Source organism: Cupressus sempervirens, chromosome 11, assembly GCF_028749045.1.
Source record: "Cupressus sempervirens isolate cs-2001-9-10 chromosome 11, ASM2874904v1, whole genome shotgun sequence".
NCBI lineage: Eukaryota > Viridiplantae > Streptophyta > Pinopsida > Cupressales > Cupressaceae > Cupressus > Cupressus sempervirens.
Window position 1 is genome coordinate 789647564 of NC_143128.1, and position 19076 is coordinate 789666639.

The 19076-nt window shown below is 37.3% G+C and overlaps 1 long non-coding RNA gene across 2 annotated transcripts in view; it reads left to right on the forward strand.

Moving 5' to 3' along the window:
* Positions 1 to 16092, forward strand: part of LOC149531960 (uncharacterized) — a 162739-nt gene extending 146647 nt beyond the window's left edge. Inside the window, exon 4 of one of the 2 annotated variants that reach the window (XR_016359124.1) lies at positions 15889 to 16092. This is a non-coding gene — a long non-coding RNA (uncharacterized LOC149531960). The remainder of the gene's footprint in view (positions 1 to 15888) is intronic. The other variant, XR_016359125.1, reaches the window with a different exon arrangement.
* Positions 16093 to 19076: the final 2984 nt, after the last annotated feature.

Here is a 19076-nt window from a genome sequence, read left to right on the forward strand (position 1 = left end):
TACCTCCTTCCTCTTCTTTCAACCTATAAACCCACTTATTCTGTAAAGCCTTTTTACCTGTGGGCAACTTGCACAAATCCCATGTCTTATTCTTTAGCAAAGAGTCCATTTCATCTTTCATTGCAGACTCCCATTGAATCTTAGTATCCACCTGCACAACTTCATCATAACTATCAAGTTCACCAGCATCAGTAAGTAAAATAGAATACAAAGAGGGAGAAAATATTTGTGGAGGTCTAAGTTGCCTCGTTGATCGTCTAAAATTCACTAGTGTGTGGTATTTTTTGTTGCGGTTGTTGCACATCATGAAGAATGGCTGGAACATCAACTTTTCGAGTATCATCTAGCACTACATAATCATTTTCTTTCTTCTCATGTTGCTGCAACAAATCTTTGTACAACACTTTCTCATTGAATATGAGATCCCGGCTTCTTACAATTTTCTGATTTTCAAAATTCCAAAGCCTATAACCAAATTCATTAATGCCATATCCAACAAAGACACATTTCTTTGATTTAGCTTCTAGCTTGGTTCTATTTTCAAAGTCTATATGAGCAAAAGCTTCACAAACGAAGGTCTTGAGAAAAGAATAACTTACCTTTTTACTAGTCCATGCCTCCTCTGGAATACCATAGCCCAAAGGAGTAGAGGGACCTCTATTAATCAAATATACAATAGTATTGACAGCCTCTGCCCACATGTGTAAGAGCAACCCAGCATGCAACCTCATGCTCCTTGCGCCCTCCATTATAGTCTTGTTCATGCGTTAAACCACTCCATTTTCCTGTGGAGTCCTTGGAACAGTTTTCTGTTTACGAATAGCATTAGTGGAGCAATAATTTTCAAATTCATACTGCAATACTCACCACCATTATCAGATCTGAGACATTTTAATTTCTTACCAGTCTCATTTTCAACCAAGCATTTCCATTTCTTAGAACTTTGAAATACATTAGATTTCTGTCTAAGGAAATAAACCCATACTTTTCTAGTTGCGTCATCAATAAATGTAACATAATAATGAGAGCCACCAAGGGAAGATACTTGAGATGGTCCCCATACATCTGTATGCACAAGCTCTAATTTCTCCTTTTTGTTTTCCTTTCCAATCTTTACAAAACTCTCTTTTTTGTTTTCCATACACACAACTTTCATAGAAATCCATATTAACACATTTTAGACCTAGTAAAACTTTATTTGAATGAAGTATTGTCATACCTTTCTCACTCATGTGCCCAAGTCTGTTGTGCCACATCACTGTATCAGAATCTACAGCAGCGATTTGTTCTCCCTACTCAACTACAACAATTGTTCCTAAACATTCATTTTTCTCTGAAACAATCAAAGTAGAAGGAATAATATGACCTGTACAAAGATATGAGGTGCCTACTTTCACACCTTTTGCTACTACAAGGGAACCTTTTGAAACCTTCCAATTTTTATCATTAAAAGTAACTACACAACCCTCATCAACGAGTTGCCCGGCTGAAATTAAATTCCTACTTAGCCTTGAAACATGTCTTACCTCATGTAGTAGCCAATGACTTCCATTCTGCAACTTAATCTTAATTTTTCTCTTTCCAACAATCTGACAGGGTTCATTATCCCCCAAATAAACAAGCCCAAAATCTCCTTGGACATAATCAATGAAATAACCTCTATGAGGTGTAGCATGAAATGAAGCACCAGAATCTAAAACCCATGAATCATCAATACTTTCTAAAGACAAAATCAAAGCATCCTCTTCGAATTTGTTATCACATTTGCCTCCTTGTCTCCATCTCATTTATCTCCTTCATTTTTCTTTCAATTCTAGCAATCTTTTTTCTATGACCTGGTTTCCCACCGTACCAGCAATCGTTCGGTCCTCTCGATTAAGACCTTTTCCCCTTTGACGTTCCTCTTGATTTCCCACGATTTCCAGAGTTACTTCCTCTCTCAGTCATTTTGCCCTTGCTTTGTGCATTCAAAGCACTTCCTGACTTAGATCCACCTGAAGATTTCCTACGAGTTTCATCACTCAAAACAACATCGATCACATCTTCACATTTTAGGGTACTAGATCCAGGAACAGAATTACTCACAACCATTACCAAGCCATTCCAGCTTTCAGGCAAAGAACACAAAATCAAGAGAGCCCTAATTTCTTCATCAAAATTGATACCCAAAGAAGATAACTGACTAGTAATAATATTAAACTCATTTAAATGATCTGCAGCAGATCCATCTTCTGCCATTTTCATATTAAATAAACACCTCATGAGAAATACCTTGTTTGAAGCGGAGGGCTTTTCATACAATGTCGCTAGGGTTTTCATCAACTCTTATGTTGTCTTCGTTTTTGTAATATTAAATGCCACTGATGGTGCTAGGCATAACCGAATGCTTCCAAGTGTCTTTCTGTCCAAAAGATCCCATTCAGCATCTGACATAGATCCCTAATTCTTGGCTTTGCCTTCCAACGGCTTCCATAAATCCTTCTGATAAAAATAATCTTCCATTTACATCTTCCATAACTTGAAGTTCTGCCCATTAAACGTGTCAACCCTCAGCTTACCCTCATCTGCCATCGCTCCCACTCAATCGTGAGACTCCCACTTTACCATGAGACTTTCCTACAGAGGATAACTGAAAGACAACCTCGCTCTGATACCACTTGTTAGGATAAAACCACGAACAGAAATAAAACACTACATGCAAATAGAACCAATAACAGAAAAATAATAGATCACACAGAAATGAACACAAGACACCAAGATTTAACGTGGTTCACCCAATCCCTAGGCTACATCCACCAAACAACAAGTCCAATTTTATTACAATCCAATGATTACAACCTAATTACAATTCATAATCTCTTACAGCTCAATACCGCCGCAAGAACCAATTTCGCATCACCCTATATTACAATCCCTAACCCTAAGCCCTTTTATCCAAATATTAAACCGCTTTAGGGTTATAACATGTCGGCTCGAATCTACGAATGGTGAATCTACGAATCCCGAACCCCACTAATTATGAAGTATGTACAGTACTTTCCTGATTAGTCACCATAATCTAACATGTTCTGCTTCACAAAAGCTTGATCCTTCCTACTCGAATATTACTTTGCTACACCACAAGGATATTTGACCATCCTTCAAGTTCGCTCACACACTTTCCTCCTCAATCAATCAATACACTTGCATAGTACTGAAAATCACAACTTGACCTTATATTTATATTGTTCAGATTTTCAAGTCGGCTCAATACAAATTACAATGACCAATAATCATCACCATAGTTGGCTGGAATCAATACTTGAAATGACTAAATTTCTTATGTCAAAACAACAAAATCCTTCGATAACCGACCCAACTTAGTAAACACCGATCTTGAAATGATTCCCTATGTTAACCAACAGAAGCTTGGTTAACACTACAAACTTGCAAAATCCTTTGGCAATCAAGTGAACTCGGTTAACACTGACTTTGTCCAACTTTCCTTCATTAACCATGAGAACTTGGTTAACACTATTTTCTACCATAATTTCCTTCGACACCCAAGTGAGGTCGATAGACATTGTCTTCACAGAGTAATCTTTAGGAATGCTCGGTAGGCAAGGAAAATATTCTTGTTGACCAAGTGAGCTTGGTAAGCACTAACTGACAATTGATATGACATTTGTGTGACATCAAAGACAACACACAATTAGAAAATTGTATCCAAAAAATTAAATTTCATAAACTTTCATAGCAATAACTCGATAACCACATTTAACCTCTTAAATCAAACTTATGTTAATTATACTTCAAATTGTTATCTTATTATTCATTACTTTATCGAGTATCAGAGATATAATTTAGTTTATACCGAGTTGCAGTAACAAACATACAACATGAAAATAAGCTACAACACATAATCAATTACACATTTGACACCAATATTTAACACGGAAACCTTATAAATGGGGAAACCACCTAGAAACTAGTAACCCAAATAATTTCAATCTTTTGAAGTGAGCAATGTTAGGAGGTATCCTTGTTAAAGGTTACAGACACATTTTTAGTTTGAGCTCATTAGAGGATTTTAACCGAAGATCATCTAGACCTTATTAGTCCTTGATCTCGTCTAAGAAGTGGCCCACTCTAAAAGGCTTACAAACATTACTAATTGATGTTAACATATAGGATTTCACAGACTTGTTTGGTCTAATCGGTTAAGAGATTTTACCTACTATAGTGGAAAGAAAGTAATAGTGAATTGATAAGTTAGGTTTAGCATTATGTTGCTTGTTTGAATCTTTTTTTCGGATCTTTGTTCAACTCATTTTCTACCTTTCGATCTCTTTCTAGTTGATTCACACACTCGAACTTTCACTTTGCACTTTCCTTTGCTTGATCTTCACAACTCTATTATATTTTGTTCACCTTGTTCTTCTTCGTTCTTTAACTTCAATAATGATTCACATTTAGTCAGCATTCAACCAACAACCAAAAACTTTATTTAACATCTCCTTAAATGGTACTCTTTCATATTCCAAAACTCTTTAGATTCTATCACTTAATCATGATCGTCAATCTTACATTCATTGTATATAGACACTTAGAAAATAGAACTTCATTGAACTTCGTGCTCATCTTTGTCTTGCGTAAATCTCTTTCATCATATCTTCATTACATTTTCTAGCCATAGATCTTGTACGAAACTTTTACTTTATCCTTTGAACTTCTTGAACATTCTTTATTTTCATCATAAGTTAGCCTCAAATTCAATCTTTCTTAGCTTGTTCTTTTAGCTCATACTTGATGAAAATTACATTTCACTCGGGCAATACATCACTCAGTTAACACTAAACTTTAACTTTTCTTTGGCATGTTAGGATCGACCATGGACATAAATAACAATTATATGCAAATATAACCAAATATCAAAAAATAATAAATCACACAGAAGAGAACACAAGATACAAATATTTAACCTGGTTCACCCAATCCCTAGGCTACATCCACCAACAACAAGTCCAATATTATTATTATAAGTTATTACAATCCACAATCCCTTACAACTCAATACTACTAAAAGAAGCTACAATCTCATCATACATTATGAAATCCCTAACACTAATCTAGTTCATACAAAATTTTACTTCTTACAAAATTAGGGCTAGACTAAGTTGTCCAGTAGAAAAAATAATAGTTGATGTCTTTACAATAGTTCATTCTTTTTTGGCTTCAAGGGCGTTGCCTCCAAAAACCCCTATGAGGGAATTGTGCCTCAACCCCACCCTATACTACGAAAGGGAGCACAACTAAGGATCTACCCCAAGACCTAGGAAGGGGCATTGCCCTTTCACCCTATCTTGAGGGTGTTATTGTGATGTGGAGCCTAATTAGACTTTGAGGTTTATTCGGCATGATTTCCCTCCAAATTATTTCTACAAGGATTTGGAGGTGGTGCCCCTTGCGGGGTCCTCGGGTAGCGCCCCAAGTGTGCTCCTTATTGCAGTACAAGGTGGGGTTGAAGGGCAACACCCCCACAAGGGTTTTGGGGGACAGCTCCCCGAAAGCCAAAAATGACCTTATATTGTAAAAGGTGTCAACTGCTATTTTTCTATTGGACAACTTATTCTAGCCCTAATTTTGTAATAAACAAAAGCTTGTATAAAATGTCTTAGGGTTAGGGATTTCAAAATGCATGGTAAGATCATAGCTTCTTGTGGTGGTATTGAGTTGTAAGGGACTGTGGATTGTAATCACTGGATAGTAGTAATATTGGACTTGTTAGTGGACGTAACCTAGGATTGGGTTAACCACGTTAAATATTTGTGTCTTGTGTTTTCTTCTATGTGATTTATTATTTTTTGATATTGGTTATATTTGCATGTAACAATGTTTTCTGTCTATGGTTATTCCCAGTAGGCTAAAACCCTCATCTTTCATGGTGAAATTGGTGTATCTCAGTGAATTCATGAACTTCATTACAACTTTACATGATTACAAAATAATCAAATCAACATTATACTATTGTAATGCCCCACCCAGAGATCCTTGGAACAAGGATAGATAAAAGCCATAAGTTTTTTTTTGAAGTAATAAGCATGGATTCAAACAACATCAACATGTAATCGATCAAATGATCTCAACGAAAGACTTAACCACTCAATCTAGACATCCAACAAATCTCCAAGCATCAAACTTATAGACGCGACCAAAACCAACTATGAGAGTTTAATAGTTATGAAACCTAAAATCTCTGACTTGTCAAAGCCAAAGACGGTGTACAACCCTGAAGGGTACTCAAAACACCTAAACATGTTTCTAGAAAAGAAGCAGAAGTACCCCATTTTTTTCATGCAAGGAAATGCAACCCTGCAAGTTCGCGTGAAGGAATACCTTTGTATGCGGGGAAGTACTCTACTGGGTGCGAGAAGCTACTTTCTAGGAAACTGCTATAAAATTGTTGTCAAAAAGCACTCAAATGCTCATACCTGCCCAACCAAGTAGAGCCAACATACAGGAACAAAGGAGAACACTAGTTCTCTGCCTCCTAGAAAATTGCTATCCAAAAAAGACACTAAAACATAGCTGAAACATAAAAACGAGAGAGCCCTACTTGGCAGCCAAAAGAGGCAAATCAAAAACGCACACAATAAAATAATTGCTCCGCTGAGGTTGGTTAAAATCTCAACAAACCAAAGTATCCCCGAGCCAAATCCAATGAGATTGACGTCGTGACTATTCCATGCCCGTAGCTCACACAATGAACCAAAAAGTAATTCCTCCTAAAGAGTTTTTGGATTTTGCTCTCAAACTTTCTAATTCAAAAGTGAGAAGTGAGGGAATAATTTCCTTTTGGGATATATATTCACATTTTAAAAGTCGAATATTATATTTGGAAAATAACAGGCTCACTAAAAACATCTCTTTTTCAACCCAGACAAAATCAGGTAATTCCAATTTAGATGGAATTCGACTGTGGCAAAGCTGTCGAGAATTAAATAATTAAATCAAATATAAATTTCCCCTTAACTAGTAAATCACAAAATTCCTTAATAATTTTCGCGACAATTGTGAACCTCTAAATGCACAGATACGCTCACGTGTCTAATCACATAATGCAAATGAGTCTAGATTTATTAAATCACCAAAGGGTTTAATTTGTCAATTAAATAGGATATGTCAACCATACAGGGACGACATTGGCTAGGTAAGAATAGTTGAATCACTAACTCCATGTGCCACTACTAGGGATATAAATTTTGCACACTGAACAACATGATCTAGTGCAATTTCTTATTATAATATAGTTGGAGCGATAAAAGCATTAAATCTCATTAAATAAGTATGTGTTTAATCACATTAAAATCATCTATTTAAACCATTCACTGCATCATAAAACGTCATGTCACATCAATAAGTATCATCATACAGATATGATCAAGTTTAACAACATAACATCTAACAAGGTACATAATGCAAACACAGGAGGCACTACATCCTTCCCCACTAGGCATAGGCTTACTCTTGGAAACCTTCAAAAAGATAAGGGTACAAATCTCTCAATTGTGTAGCATTTTCCCAAGTAGTAGAAGCCTCATCACTCGAGTCCCACTGGACCCTTACTTGCTCTATGTCCTGACCTCTAGGGGTCAGTCTCTGATGCTAAAGGATATATATGGGCTCCAAAGAAAGTTGTTTGTCCTCCACCTGTAAAACATCCCAATCAAGTACATGGGTCACATCAGGAATATACTACATCAAAACATAAACATGGAAAACATCATGGATGTGTGATAGGCTAGGTTGTAACGCTAGTTGATAAGCAACAAGACTAATCCTCTCAAGGATCTCAAACGGTCTGACAAAATGTAGCACCAACTAAGAGCCTTTCCCATAACGGATGGGGCTCTTCCTTGGATGCACTCTCAAAAACACCTTATCACAAATTGAAAAGGGATGATCCAACCTATGGGCATTTGTATACTTATTTTGCCAATCCTGTGCAATAACCAAATGCTTTCTAATATGAACAACCTATTGCTCCATATCCTAAAGCATCTCTAGACCAAAAATCACTCGGTCCTTTAAACGATCCCAACTCAAAGGGTATGACATGGTCTACCATACAAGGCCTGAAAAGGTGACATGTCAAGAGAACTATCATACCCATTGTTATAAGCAAACTCAACAAGGTATAGATAGTCCTCCCACTTTACTTGCTTGTCCATCACATACATGTGAAGCATGTCTTCCAGTACCTAGTTCACTCTCTTTGTCTGACCATCGATTTTTGGGTGGTAAGCTTAACTATAATTGAGTTGTGCACCCAAAGCATGTTGGATAGATGTGTATAGTGATGAGGTAAACACTGGATCTCTATTTGATATAATTTGTTGAGGGATTCCATGCAATCAAATAATGTCCTCCAAGAAAATATGGGCTACAAAAGAATTTGTGTAGGATGTTCTCATGGGTGAAAAGTGTGCTACCTTGGACAACTTGTTCATTGTCACCATGACATAATTGTGTTGTTGTGACGACATAGGCAACCCTATGATAAAATTAACCACTCTGAAATGGTATGCATCTGCAAAAGGCCCATTGGATGTTGATGCTTTGCCTTCACTCTCTGGCACTCCAAACATTGAGCAACAAAATTAGCAACATCATGCCTCATCACTGCCTAAAAGTACAAATATCTAAGGTCGTCATGCATCATCTTGACACTAGGATGTGTAGAATATGGTGCACGATGTGTTTCTGAAAAAATCAAGGTACAAAGATCCCCAAACACTGGCACATAATTATGCCCCAAGTATCACAACATTCCATTAGACTCTAGCAAATAACCTGAAAACCTCCCCTCAAGGGTACGTCCAAACTCAATCTCTACTCTCACCTCCTAATACCATGTGTCACTAGGCAAGGCCTCTAAGATACGGCCTCACAAATCCACTTCCAATGAAAAAACTAATATCTCATGTTGCCTCCTACTCAAGGCATCTACGATAAAATTTTCTTTCCATTTGATGTAGTGAACATCAAAATCATATTCACACAGAAACTCCATCCAACGACATTGTCATGCATTCAGGTTTGGCTAAGTAAAGATATACAACAAGCTACGATGATCACTATGCAGTTCAAACCTATGTCCCAAAAGGAAATGTCTCCAGTGCAAAGCACATGCACAACTGTCACAAGTTCCAAATCATGAGTGGTGTACTTAAGCTCATGGTATTTGAGTTTTCTAGACTCATATGCAATCACACAACCATCCTGCATCAACATTGCACCCACACCCTCCAACGATGCATATGTGCAAACCATAAAGTCACCTACAAGATTAGGCACTGCAAGGACTGGTGCACTGGTCAATTGCTCCTTCAGAGCCTCAAATGTTGACTCACACTAGTTTGACCAAACATACCTCTTCCCTTTTCTCTGAAGGGAAGTAATAGGGTGAGCCACTTGTGAGAAATCCTTCATGAATTGACAGTAGTAACCTACCAATCCCATAAAACTTCAAACCTAAAAAACATTAGTGGGCACCGGCCAATCCATAATAGCTCACATTTTCTCCGTGTCCACTACAATACCATCACTTGTGATGATATGCCCCAAATACTTCACCTCAAATTGGAAGAATCTACATTTACCCAGGTTTCCATACAAGTGATTGTCTCGCAAGCACTACAATACATGGTGTAAATGGACCTCGTGCTCCTCAACAATCTTAGAATAGATCAATAAGTCGTCAAAGAAAACAAGGACACATCGATCGAGGTACATGTGAAATACTTCATTCATCAAACTCATAAACATCAATGGCACATTGGTCAACCCAAAGGGTACAACCGTAAACTCATAATGCCCATAGCATGTACGAAAAGTTGTCCGATGAATGTCAGACTCATGAATCTGAAGCTGATGGTATCTTGACTTCATATCAATCTTCGAGAACACTCTTGCTCCCTTCATTTGATCGAACAAGTCATCAATCCTCGGCAAGGGGTATTGATTCTTCATCGTCATCTTACTCAATTGTTGGTATTCAATGCATACATGCAAAGATCCATTGTTCATTTTCACAAAGATGACTGGTGCACCCCACAGAGATACACAAGGGCGAATATGGCCCTTGGCCAACAATTCCTCCAACTACAATCTAAGCTCACTCAACTCCTAAGTAGTCATATGATAAGGAGCTCGTGAAATAGATTCCACTCCTGGAATGGTATCAATGTGAAAATCAATGTCACGTTCTAGCAGTATTCCTAGTATCTCATCAGGGAATACGTCAACATCCTCACGAAGGAGTGGGTAATTGTCTAATGTCACCTCTCAGCTCTTAGCCTCCTTAAGGTCACTGATAGAGACTGCAAAGATTTGACATCCATGTCGCACACTCTGCTTGAGCTTCTTAGATGAGATCATTCGAAGCGAGACTGGCCTCTAGACCCCTACAAGTTCCACCTGCTCACCTGTGTCATCCACACATTCAACCAACTTACGTTGGTAGTCTATATTTGTCTGATGGTGGCTAACCAATCCATACCCAACACAATATCATAAGACCCTAAGGATAGGATGCGAAGATCAATTGTGGTGGTGAAGGTTCCCAAGTCCAACACACAACCATTGACTATGGAATCCACAATCACCTTGGAACCTATAACTAACTCAACTTTCCACCTATCAACATGTATAGCCACTAGACCACATTGTTGAACAAGGGATGGTGAAATAAAAGAATATGATGCACCGAAATCCATTAATACAACAAAAGAATTACCAAGCAATGTACCTATAGCCTCGACTACAATACCCTTGTGCTTAGCTTGATAGTTTTCAACCACCACAAATACTCTATGGGATCTACCTACATCACCCACGGTAGGTTCCAACATGGTCGCACATCTGCCAGGTTCTGAAGATGTCTTTATAGGACAATCCATTAATTTATGGCCGAGCTAACCACATGAAAAACATTCTCCCCCAAAGTTGGAAGCAGACCGATGTCCACCCTGGGAAATGCTAGAATATGGTGCACTCCCTTTGCTAGAGTACTGTTGATTACCCTAGGATGGATGGCTTTGCGGGGACTATTGACCTTAAGTTTGCTCACACCCCTTCCCTCCTTTGGTACCTGAACCATGGCCACCTTATTGTCGATGACGCTGGTGTCATTGCTCTTGAATATTGCGCCCACCTTGTGAACATTTTGATTGGGCTTGACCCTACCTTGTGACCTATGTCTGAGGGGGTGGTACACTCTGTCCTGTGGATCATATATTGTGGCTCTAAGAATCTAATCTAACATTGAGCCCCATAGCAAAATTTATCTTGACAATCATTTCCTTCTTAGTGGTGATTGCAAGTGTCTTAGGCTGATCAAGACAGACATCCCCAATGACCCCTAACAAAATGTTGAGTAAGGAGTACCTCATCATAATGGTAACTGGAGTATTGTCTCAACCCAAAGAACTGCTTCTCATACTGATCCACTATCAAGTTCCCTTGTTTGAGCTCATGGAAGTCATCAGCATGAGCCTCACAGTACTATGGAGATAGGAATTTCTCCTTGAACCTCTACTCAAAGATCTCTCAAGTGAGATCCATTATACTATTTTGGAGCTTCTTGCTTCCATATCCCACCACACAAATCCATTTTCTCTCAATTGTGTAACAACACAATGGGCCTTCACGTTACTTATATATCGATGCAAGGAGAAGCAACGTTTCATAGCTAGTAACCATGTCTTGGCCTTGAGACCTCCTCCTAGGCCATCAAATAGTGGTGGTTTAGACCTCTGAAGGTCTCTCATCATGTCCATTTGGATGGAATCTCCATCATCCCAACCATGGCCTCTCCTACGGACACCTCTATCACTAGGTTTTGTGCAAGTACACTCAAATTCATGCCCACATTCTTCTTCACCTCCGTGCTCTGACATGTGGGAGTCCCAATGGTGAGATTCCTCTTCCTTGCCACGGTCCTATTAGTTCTCCTCAACCTGAGGTCCCAACCGAGATATAATTTCCTATAAAAAAAGGCAACATTACCCTGACATCACCCTGATTGTTTTCACCTTGTCCTCCCCTTGCCTCCTAACATTCTTCCTCATAGTTTTCATCTTCATTGTTATTTCGTTGGTTGTTACCCTGACCACCAAGTCTACATGCAGGATGATGCATCACTAAAGGAGCAACAAGATAAGGGTCAGAGGCATACGTAACAATCATAAATATCACAAGCATAAGCTAAAGTAAGATACCATAGTACATAATAAAAATAATATCATAGTGGGAGTATAACACAGAGATCCCAATGTTGCAACATGGGCTCTGATACCAGATGTAATGCCCCGCCTGGACATCCTTGGAACAAGGATAGATAAAATCCAATACATTTTTTTTAAAGTAATAAACATGGATTCAAACAACATCTACATGCAATCGATCAAAAGATCACAACGGAAGACTTGACCAATCAATCTAGACATCCAACAAATCTCCAAATCATGACTTACCGACACGACCAAAACCAACTATGAAAGTTTAACAGTTATGAAACCTAGAATGTTTGATTTGTCGAAGCCTAGGAAGGTGTACAACCCTGAAGGGTACTCAAAATACCTAAACACATTTCCTAAAAACAAGCAAAAGTACCTCCTATTTTTCACGTGAGGAAATGCAATCCTATAGGTTTGCACAAGGAAGTACTTCACTACGTACAAGAAACTACTTTCTCACGTGAGAGAATGCACTTCTTGTGCAAGGAAACACCAAATTGGTCAACAAACTCTAAGCAACTGAGACCAAGGCTCGCACAAGAGAATGCCCAGCCTAACGTGAACATTCACCATACTTCACGCGAGAGAAGGGTTTTCTCGCATGAGGAATCCCCTTTATGACATGGGGTTTGACATCAAAAAAAAGGAAATCAAAGCCACAAATGTAAAGTAGAATAATTTCTTCACATCGGGGAGTACCAGATCCACAAATATTAAGGCTCGAACACTCGAATGAATGTAAAATAGCTAAGCATGCTAGAAAGGATGAATCAACCAACTAATCATCTAATCCATAGCATCTAGTAAGCATGCAAAAAAATAGCATTACAACAACATACATGAGCATAAACCAACTATCTCTATAAATTGAAATAGCATAAATCACATGGAAACATACTATAGAAGAAAGAAGAACCATGTGAGCATCCAGCTCTGGAACTGAACATGGAGAAAGGCCAACTTTGTATGTCGGTCCCCAATAGTGGTAAAGGTAGTCATGCCTCCCAACCACGTGGAACCCATAGGCTCACTCCCGTCATGTTGATGGAGATAGTGATCCGACCTCAAACACACATAAGATAACCATCAATGGCTAAAACTTATGCCAAACAGTACACTGGATTGAAACCAAGATCATGAGAAAATGCAATACAACAGGTCCTAGTCAGATGCTCTATGGGTCTACTATATAGGGGACTCTGGTGGAGAGTCGGTTGCTTAGGACTCCCAAGTGAAACATCATTATGGATCGTTCCCCTCAGGAGGCCAATGTGTTGGGTCCCCAGTTAAATCGTTTGAACAATGTGGTATTTTCTTATCTTATTTAATAAGCCATGAATTTATTCAATTATCACTTATTAGAAACTTCTACATGTATATCTTGTCGAGAACACGACCTAGGGTTATGAGAGAAGCCCCTCCACAGACCTAGCCTATATACCCAAGCTCATCACACAATGAGTACCTGTAGGCAATGCAATCTCCCAACCCAACCCTAATGAACATAACTCAACTGACAAGTGCACGCTTAAATGCTCGTGTGTGGGCACACCAACTATGTGATGATCATATTAACAAGGGCTAGATGAGAAACATATAAAACTCCAATAAAATATATCACTCAACCAACCTATATCTGGGAGTACGGATTCAACATGGATCCCAATGCAATCAAAAATACATCAAGGGCTGGATACATATCCCTACAGATAATATGGATCCACGACCAACTTCCATGCAAAGAAAACTCGAGAAAACCAGGTAGCACACAAATTGAGGTGAAAACCAAAATTGACAAAAACCTCCAAATTAAAACCCATTATGTCACTAGGTATAAAAGTCAAAAATATCAAATAAAATCTAGGTTCAAAGTCTATATGCAAAAATGGCCAACATAACAGCATGGAACCCCAAATCCTCAAGTCAAAAAGCACTCAAATGCTTCTACTTGCCCAATCGGGTAGAGCCGGCATACAAGAATTGAGAGGAACACTAGTTCTCTTCCTCCTAGAAAACTTCTATCCAAAACAGACTCTAAAATAGAGTCAAAACATAAAAATGAGAGCACCCTACCTGGTAGGCAAAAAGGGCAAATCAAGAATGCACGCGATAAAATAATCGTTTCGCAGAGGTCATCCAAAAGCTCGAGAAACCAAAGTCTCCCCGAGCCAGATCCAATGAGACCAACTTCGCAACAATCCCACACCCGTAGCTCCCATAATGAATCAAACAGTAATTCCTCCTTAAGAGGATTTGGATTTTGCTCTCAAACTTTCTAATTCAAAAGTGAGAAGTGAGGGAATAATTTCTTGTTGGGATATAAATTCACTTTTTTAAAGTGGGATATCATATTAGGAAAATAACAAGCTCACTAAAACGATCCCTTTTTCAACCCAGACAAAATTGAGCAATTCCAATTTAGATGGAATTCAATTGTGACAAAGCTGTTGAGAATTAAATAATTAAATCAAATATAAATTTCCCCTTAACTATTAAATCACAAAATTCCTTAATAACTTTCGCGACAATTGTGAACCTCTATATGCATAGACATGCTCACGAGTCTAATCACATAATGCAAATGAGTCTAGGTTTATTAAATCACTGGAGGGTTTAATTACTCAATTAAATAGGATACGTTGACCATATAGGAATGACATTGGCTAGGTAAGAACAGTCGATTCACTAACTCCATGTGCCACTGGTGGGGATATAAATCTTGCACATTGAACAACATGATCAAGTGCAATTGCATAATATAATATAGCTGAAGTGATAAATGCATTAAATCCCATTAAATAGCCATTTATTTAATCACATTAAAATTGTATATTTAAATCACTTGATGCATCATAAAACATCATGTCACATCAATAAGTATCATCATGCAGATATGATCAAATTGAACAACATAGCATCTAACATCTATGATACTAGTAAATCAAAATAAATTATCTAACCATCAAGTCATCTTGAATGTCCTCCAACATGAGTATCAAAGTATCTCTCAAAACCAAAATATAACAAGGCATAGAATGAAAACGCAGGAGCCACTAAAACTATCATAGTCTAATTCATTTAATTGTCCATTGAATACCACACTCATCAACATACTTTCTTAAAATTCTCTTCATTAATCAAATGATATGGCACTCTACTGAATTAGCATAATGTTTAGCCAACTAAGACTTGACATCAATGACAACATAACAACTAATATGACTTTCACATACATGAACAACATTATCAATTGGGGCTAACAATTACACTCTTCTAAGTTGTCAGACATCAATTGTGCACTCCAAAAAAGAGATCAGGTAAGAAACCAAAATTTGATTTTGATCATGTAATTGTGTATATATAAACATACACACGCGTGCCCATGCGCACACACACACACGTGCGCGCGTGCATATAGTGTACAAGAGTCTATAATAGCCGCCACATACAAAGATTCACAAGCACCTAGTGATCATAATCATCAAGATACATAGGTAAATTTATTTATATTTAAAAACATGTACACGTGTTTTTTTTTCAAGTTTATATATTTCAAAAACAAATGTATTTGTTCTTGTTATAAAATATTCTAACATGTGGAATTTTCAAGTGTTATACACAGACCCCTCAAGCGGGTGGTAGATTGTATCATGGACCAAGTGGTGAGGGCTCCTTGAGTTAGAGTTTGATGTTGAGGAAATACATTTCTATGTACTTGATTAGATTTGGTTATTTTGGACAATGATACATTTCTATACATACTTCTTGGATATGTTGTGGAAACTCTTATTTGATACATTTAGATATATATTTTGTGGACATGTTGATATTTGATGCATTTCTATGTATATTATGGACATTGATATATTTGATCATGAACATTTGTATATGTTATGGGAACATCATGCACATGTTTAGATATACATTTGCATTAACTTATTTTAGAAAAATTATATCGACATTTCATGTGTGACATGTATATGAACTTATTTACATACATGTACATACACATGTTACATGTGAAATAGGTCCATTTCTTGTGTTATGTGAAATTTGATCTTTAAATATTTCATGTCTTGGAAAATTTTAATAATTTATACATGAGAGCTAAATCTTCAAGTAACCTAAACTAATGGCATATATTTAAAAGATCATAAGTTATCACATTAAGATGGTATATATAAATATAAATATACATATATTAAGATGGCAAACACACACGCACACGCACGCGTGCGCGCGCACACACACACACAGAGGCAATGTATTAACTAACACATGACATATAACTTGTAAAAGGAATATAAGAAACGTATCTCAACTAAAATTGAATATAACAAATGAATTTAAACTAATGGCATATAATAAATCACATTTAAGTTTAGGTAAGGATATATCGATCAAAGATATACAATAAATGTATCAATAAATTATGCATGTAAAATAAATGACATATACGTAATTTATCTCAAATAAATTTACATATAACAAATGAAAGTAAACTAATCATATTTAATAAATCATGTATAAGTTTAAGGTTAACTACGATTTCTTAGAACATATAACTTCCCCTTATGACACACTAGGGTCTTAAGTGTTTGCAAGGTCCCCTTAGAACACCTAATACGTAATATTGTATTGTAATAGGTCCCCTTAAGACATCTCATTAAATATATTCTTAAAAGATCCTCTTCATACATCTCATTGCTTGACATCTCGAATATTTAGATCATATAAGTTCCCCTTATGACACATTAGGGTCTTAAGTGCTTATAAGGCCCCCTTAAGATATCTCATTAAATGTATTCTTAAAGCATCCCCTTAACGATCCCCTTCATACATCTCGTTGCTTGAAATCCCCTTAAACATCCTCTTAATACATCCCCTTACTCGACATCCCCTTAAACATCCTCTTAAGACATCCCCTTACTATTGTCTTCAATATGTGTAAGGTCCCTTTATAACACCTAATTGGTTTGAATGCATCATAATAGGTCCCCTTAAGACATCCCCTTAAACATCTTCTTAAAACATCCTTTTAAGACATCCTAATGGTTTCTAATGGGTTATAATAGGCCCTAATGAGTCCTAGGACACATTGGTACCACTTAAGACCCCAATGTGTCTTAAGAGAACCTAAGATGTTGTGAGGGGTTTAATTGGTCTTAATGTGTACTAAGTGGTTCTAATATGTCTTAAGAGATCATAATATGTCATAAAAGGTCCCAAGTGGTCCAATGACACATTATAAACTTGTAGGATATATTAGTACTAGACTTAACACCATACGTGTCATAAGTGGACATACTTTGTCAAAAGAGGTCCTAGTAGGCTCTTATGTATTGTAATAGGTCATAGTAGGTCGTAAAAGGTCCTAGCGTGTCCTCAGACCACTTAGGATCTATTATAACCCATTAGGACCCTTTACGACCTATTAAGACACATAAGGGTTTACTACAACACATAAGGGCCTATTAGGACCCCTTTTAACATATCAAATATCCTTAGGACATGTGAGGATTTTAAGTGGTACTAATGTATCATAAGGGGTCCTAATGTGTTATAGGACCACTTAAGACCTATCATGATACATATGTGTGTTAATAGGTCCTTATGAGCTTTGATAGCTCATAAGGGATCCTAATGCATCCTAGGACCACTTAGTGCCTTTTACAACCCATTATGATTGATAAGAACCCCTTACAACCTATTAAGGAACATAATGTCCTACTCCGATACATAAGGACCTACTAGGACTCATTTTAACAAATTAGGTCCCTTTAGGACACATAAGCGTGTTAAATGGTACTAAAGTATCCAAAGGAGTCCTATGCCCAGTTAGAACCCATTACATAACATTGTTACCACGTGAGACACATTAGGACCACTTAGGACACATTAAGACCACTTGAACCCTTTAGAACACCTTAGGTCCCCTAACATTGAGGTCTTAAATGGTACACTAATGTATCACATGGGTTCCTAATGTGTCATAGAACCACTTAGGACCTATTATGACCCATTACAACTCTTAGACCTTATTAGGACCTACTAAGACATGTAAGAGCCTACTACAATACATAAGGGCCTAGTAGGGCCCATTTTAACAAATAAGGTCCCCGTAGGACACATAAGTGGTATTAATGTATCCTAAGGGGAACCAATGTTTTCTAGGACAATTTAGGACCTATTACCACACATTAGGACTTCTTAAGACACATAAGGACCAATTAAGACCACTTACACCCCTTAGAACACCTTAGGTCCCCTTAAGACACATTGAGGTGTTAAGTGGCCCATTAATGTATCCTAAGGAATCCTAATGTGTCTTAGGACTAATTTTGACCTATTAGTCAACATATTAAGATATATAAGGGCCTACTATGACCCCTTTTTAAAAAATTGGTCCCCTTGGAACACATAAATATTAAGTGGTACTAGTGAATCTCGTCCTGGTGTTTCTTAGGATCACTTAGGACCTATTGTGATACATTAAAACTATTGAACCATCAAAACATAAAAGAGTAAATATGATGCAAATATATATATCCAATCCTAGTGCAAATTTTATATAAGTTCAAACTCTAGTTCAAATATTAAAGTGTGAGATCCAAAAACAAATCTACCCTATAGCTTTGGATACATATAGTTCTCTATATTTTATTATCTCCAAAAGTTTTTCATGATTTTCAATAGGTAACCTCCATTTTTTTTTTGCCACATCCTCTTTTTGGCATTGTCTCAAATTATAGCTTTGTTGCTATAACCAAGTGACTATAATGTAGAACTCTTTAGCTA